Source organism: Hypanus sabinus, chromosome 17 (genome assembly GCF_030144855.1).
Source record: "Hypanus sabinus isolate sHypSab1 chromosome 17, sHypSab1.hap1, whole genome shotgun sequence".
In the NCBI taxonomy this organism is placed as follows: Eukaryota; Metazoa; Chordata; class Chondrichthyes; order Myliobatiformes; family Dasyatidae; genus Hypanus; species Hypanus sabinus.
This window is the reverse complement of record NC_082722.1, coordinates 61,060,206-61,066,734: the sequence shown is the minus strand read 5'-3', so window position 1 is coordinate 61,066,734 and position 6,529 is coordinate 61,060,206.

The window sequence follows — 6,529 nt, the reverse complement described above, 5'->3', positions numbered from 1 at the left end:
TTGGTAGCATTCCAAGGGTTGCAAATTCACATTCCATCCACTGAGGTAGTACTAAATGAAGATTGTGAAATAGCCCAGCTACAGGATCTATCGGATAAAATATCCTGCAAGCAAGATTTTGTTTAGCTTTGGATTCGTTCTAATAAATTCAGCTGAAAGATGGCCTTTCCAGTATTATGCCATTATTATCCTTGGTAATGTGATTATTCAATGAATGTTGTAAGTAAAATTACAGCTTTTCTTTTTCCTGGCTTTCATGCCAGTGGTGCTACAAATGAACTGATTCTTTATTCGTATAACACATGTTGCATACTGACTGAAGAATAATTACAGCTTGGTTTTGATTTAGAGTTGGCAAATGGTGACACCGACTACGTATGCAAGAGGCTCTGTGGTTTTAATTACTTTACTACAAAAACTCCAGTCATGCAAGTGACAATTCGCAGTTGCCTAGACAGAAAAGGCTGAGGGAGAGAAAATGCAGCCTACTAAGCAGGCCTCATGCAGACTGTGATGCAACACCACTGTGTAGCAGTAACAACCTTTATTTACAGAGCACATTTCAGCAAAATGTTGTTCCATAGGAAGCATGTTAATAATCTCTCTGGAACAGTAAGATCAAATGTTCTAAAGGTTGGCCTGGTGAGGTGAGTTATAAAAAAGGATGGAAGGGATGCCCACGGATCAGAACGGGACTGCAAACAGAATCCAGATGGCTTACAGGGCTAGGGCAGGTTACAGAAATGGGGAGACAGGGAAAATTTGAGGTACCTTCAAAGCCAAAATGGGAATGTTAAGATATAAGTTATCACTGGATACCTGGTCCTGCCCCAGAAACTGGAGAATGGGGGGAAATAAAATTGGTTTATGGTTTACCAAAAGATTGAAATATTGTGGCAGGGTTCACAAAAAAATCTCTAGATACTCTGCAAAACTTTACAATCATTCATGCTCTTGCAGATGAAACAATATAATCATGGCTAGGATCCAGTGTGAAGAAGATGGTGAATTGGAATTAATAATTTTAAGCAATTATCCAAATCGTTGCAAAGGTCTCGATTCAGTGGTCGTTTTCAATGAATTTGTTTCCCCTCATAATTTTGTTTGCAGGCTTCCAAGGAAGTTTTCATCAGCTTGTGCATGAGCAGTAGTGATGTAATAAACAATTTATCAACAGCCATAGGTACTGTTTGCTATTGCACATCGCATTGCAGTTTCTGGTTCTGGAAGGATGCCATTCTTACATTTTGCTGAGTGGATTCTGATTTTTGAATTGACTGCAAATAAGGTGGGGGGGGAGGGGAATGAATTTTAATAATACCCTTAGCCTGTGTTTCAAATTGCTCGTTTACTTATTCATAACAATCAATGCTATATTTAATTCCAAGGCAATCAACCCAATCATAGTGTTCTTCAAAAGAACATAGCTGATTCAGCCTTAATGTTGTAGTTATATGGCATGGAAAGAGGCTCTTTGGCCCGACTGATGCATACTGACCAAGATGCCTATTCCAGACTAGTTTCATTTGCTTGTGCTTGGCCCATGTTCCTCTAAGTTCTTCCTGTCTATGTACCTGCCCAACTGCCTTTTAAAAGCTGTTAGTGAAAACTCCTTAACCAGATCTTCAATTCATTTCATATTTGTATCACCTAACAAACAAAAATAGTGATCGGAGGGGAAACTTAAATCTTTCTTCATTCATCTTCAGCCGATGCTTTCTTCTTGATTCCACAAGCCTGTGTAAAGGACAGGTTGAATGCACTCAAGCTACTGTATTTCACCCATGATTTTATACACAGGTATTGCAGAGAGGTTAGTAAGAGGTTCACTTTAGAGTTCATGAATTGAAGCTCAAAAATATTTAACATTTTGAATGAGAGGTCTGGCATTAGTTTTTGATTTATAGCAGAACACAGATTTGTCATTACATAATATGTATGTTTTGAAGTGTAGTATGGAACAGATCTTTCTTTAAAGGTCATAAGTTTTGTTCTATTATAACCAGCTGAGGTTTGTCTTTGGTTGTGGAGTTGTACGTTGTCAACACACTTATAAAATGGTCAGCAGCATAGCCTTAAAATGCTGTCCTGGCAAATTTATTTCACAGTTGTTGGCTTTGACTTCTTTTAGAACAATATTGATTGCATATGAAATTTGATTTGAACAAAAACGTGATCCAGAATTTTTGTATCATATTTCACCAAGTTTTTAGAACATTAAAGCTTATTGTTTTTCTCACTTGAATAGGATTTAGGCTAGGTGAAGCTGTCTTACAAAAATCACCCTATTATTTATCAGAATCTCTTCTTTATAGAGAGGTGAACTTTGAATAAACATTGCTAAAATTAATTTTGACTATTTCTTGCCCATTCAATTGCCTGTGGGGAATTTAAGCATGATCCTCTACTAGTTTACCTGAATTAACTATTTATGTAGTTAGGGGGAAAATAGCAACATTTGCAGCAAAGCAATAGGTCATTTCTCCCAAATAGTCTGTTAGTTTCTATGTTTTATTCAAGCATTGTGCAAGTTGCATCAAACCAAACCAAACTAGAACCCTCTTTACGCTGTGGGTTTTCAATCACAATGCCTAATCTATGGTTTTGTGTTTTGACCCTCACGAGAAGGCAGAAGTTCGATTATGTTGATGCAAGTTCATAATAAACAAAGGTCAGTTGTGTATTTGCACAATCTAGTCTGAGAAATGGCTGTAACCTGAAAACGAATTGGATTAAAGTGTTTATTTAAAAGGCTACAGTTAGCTGATCAGCAGAGAGCAATGCAATCAATAATACTTTGCAATTGAAGGTTTTTTATAAATGATTAACCTAAGAACTTAAAAAAAAATTACCATTGTAAAAATGGTCCTTATTTAATACTGTCCACAATCAAAGAAAAATAACTTGGAAGTGATTTGGCCTTTAAGAACATTTTACAGGAGAATGTGCAATTCATCACTTGTGTCTCTGCTGTTAGTCAAACCATGTTACGGGTTATGACACTTTTCCAGCACAGAAGCCACTTAGTAACAAATTTTAAAGTGCAATACTATCTGAAGTCTATGATATACAGGAAGAGGGCAGAATATTTGTATGCTCCAAATTTCCTGTTATTATGCTGGACATTAATGAAACAGAAAAAATGCTCGGAGGGGTGTAAAAAATTGCTCAGTACATTACATCTCACTGAATAGGTTATTCATTATAGAATGCTTGTGAGACACTGGTGTTAACTCAATCTATAGTCCTATTTTGTAATGTCAGTACTCAGTCAAAGCACACTAGAGTAGAGTGGTGGGTGGGGATGGATGATAATAGGCAAGAAGCTCATTTCTTTTCACCATTATTTAGTTTTGTTCTCAGTTATGAACTGTTTTTAAGACCATAAGATATAGGAACAGGTTTAGGGCATTTGGCCCATCGAGTCTGCTCTGCCATTTCATTCACGCCTGGTCCAATGTTCCTTTTGGCCATAATCTGCTACCTTCTCCTCATATCCTTTCATGCCCTGACTGATCAAGAATCTATCAACCTGTCTTAAATATACGTGAAGACTTGGCCTCCACAGCTGTATGTAGCAAAGATTTCCACAGATTCTCCACTCCCTGGCTGAAGAATATATCACCATCACCAAAAATGATAAGGTGGCCTACAGAGAGGAGCTGGAAGATCTCAGGCCCTAGCGTCAGGCAAATAACCTTTCCCTCAATTTCAACAAGACAAAGTGGAAGGCTATCAACTTCAGGATAATTTGCACCACTCACCTCTTCACATCCCACATAATCTCTCATGGTCCCAGAATACATTATGTCTAATCAGGAAAGCTCACCAATGCCTCTGCTTTCTGAGGAGGTTGAAGAGAGCTGAACTATGCACATCTACACTTGCATCATTCTATAGATGCACAGTAGAGAGCAGGTGGTACGGAAAAGGCGAGTTAATGAATGGCATTAGTTAGGGCAAATCCCTTTGGATTACCTCCTTTACGGAATGGAAACCTCTTTCTGGTCCTGTAGAGTGACAGCCTTTCTTTTAATTGTGCTTGGTATGAATACTCTAAAAGGGAAAGCTCCATGTTTATAAAGGAGTTTGCTCACACAATGAGACCGGAGAAACTGTGACTGGAATACAATCTAAAGCTACAGCTCACTATTCATTGGGAATAAGTTTATTAGTTAAATTTTTAAATTGGTATTTGGCAAATGAATTAAAGTAGTTGAAGAAAGTGTGTCTGCATTCAAGGGATGGGCAATTGTTTTTGATTTGTGTTAAAAGCTACCAGGAAGCTTCAATATTGGCCCTGTGGGGCCTCAAGGGAAAAGGGAGGGGCTCCAAATACAGGGAATTTCCTTCTCATTTCCCCTGCCTTCCCACCTCTCCAACAGTCTTTCAGAAGCAGTACACCCTTCTTAACTATATCCAGGGGTTCGATGCACCCAGAGACTTAATTTTAAAATGGCAAGACCTTTTGCCTTCTGCAGACACAGGTTTAGCTACATGCCTGTACTGATCCACCCTGCCATTCAAGCTGAATGCCACAAGAGCATCAGGACCATTGCAGAACTACTGGCTGATGAGACAGCAGATGCAGCAGACTGCAGTTTTCTCAATGGTTTTGTGGGAAAGTGCCAAGTCTGCATTCAAGGAGAAAGGCACAGAAAACAAAGCGAGGGGTCACAGGATAACAGGAGAAAGAGATTATGACGAGGAAAGTGAAAGCTGCTGATGATGCATCTCATATGAACGACACGAGTGAGAATGAAGGTGAGTAAAGCAGTGGAAATGGAGAGTGAAAAGGAAATGCAAAGAATGAGAAGAGAATGACAGTTATTATATAACTCAAAAAGAATCCTTCAACACATTCTATTATTTATAGGTTTATAGAAAAAGGGTAGGGTCTACTGAGGATAAAGAAAAAGATCGCTGTAGAGATGCAGAAATAAAAAGCACATTGCACCAATCTAACAGGGAAGGGAATACTGGCAAAATCTCTGGAAAGAGGGGGAGTAGATTTCACAAATAGGTGTAAACTGATGAGTGGAGCTGGGGAAAAACCTGCCTGCACTTTAACTGCAGATAGTTGAGCAGGTGGGAGTGGAGACAGCAGTGGAGGATTTTATAACGATCTTCCCTACATACAATTGAAATGGCAAATGTACAAAAACTTGAAGCATGTGCCACTAGGCTCAAGGACAGCCTCTACCCCACTGTTATAAAACCATTATGTGGTACCCTAGTATGATCAAATAGGCTCTTGATCTCACTATCTATGTCATTATGAACTTGTTTACCTGTGCTGCATTTTCTCTGCAGCTGTTACTCTTTATTCTGCATTATTATATTACTTTGTCTACCCCAATGCACTGTGTGAACGGTATGCAGGACAAGCTTAACACTATCAAAGTACATTTATAATTTATAAACTCAAGGACATTCAGAACTCCACTACAATATTGCAATGTGTCAAATCCAGTTCAGCGCACCATCTTATTCTTGCAGATTTAAACTGCCTGCCAATCAGACGACGGGTATGCTTTATAAATTTTTGTTCCTAATTTTGTTAATAATCACGGTAGCGTAGCAGTTTGTGTGACACTATTACAACTTGGGACATCCGAGTTCAGAGTTTAGTCCCGGTAGTTTGTCTATAAGGAGGGTCTGTATGTCCTCCCTGTAGAATTTTTTTTTTCTCTGGGTCCTCTGGTTTCCTCCCACAGTCCAGAAACATATTAGGTAGGTTAATTGGTTGCTGTAAGTTGTCCCGTGATTGGGTTAGGGTTAAATCAGGGTTGCTGGTGATTGCTGGGCAGTTAAGCTCAAAGGGCTGAAAGGGCTGTAAATAAAATAAGTAAAATCCCCAATCTTTCAATGCTCCTGAACATCTGTTCCATTTCTTGTCCTTTGATCACACCCAGTACTGATCATATCTTGCTCAAGCCCCAAGCCATGTGATAATCTAACTAAATATCTGAGCCCTCTGTTTTTCTCTTTTGCATTCCTTAAAATCTATCTCTGCCATTTGCCTCTGTTATCTTCCTTAACATCGGTGCAAGCTATATAATGAATTATATTCAGAAATACTTCTGTGAAATTCCTTGTAATTATATATCACATTTAATAAAGTGAAGGCTCCAAATTCTTACTGATCAACTTCTTATGCAATTCCTAATGATAACATCCTTTCACTCTAATTTTATGGTTTCTGAGGTGATTGCTGAAGCCTGTGTCAGACCTGTGGAATCTTGTACACTTGAGATAGTGAATGCCTAATATTTGAGTGACTGTGTAGTTACTGAGGCACGGGGACTTTTTTGCATTCCTGAAGCACAGATTCAAACTCTCGGCACCATGTGGCTTCTCCAGCTTGATTAGTCAGAGGCCAGGCCGGGGGTTCCCAGTGAGGAATTTGCATTTGTCTCTTTTCCTCCCCTCATCCCCACCAAAGTCAGTACCTGCAAAAACAGGAACAAAAAGCTATTGGCCTAAAATGATAACCATTCATTTTTCCACAGATTGTGCCTAACCTGCC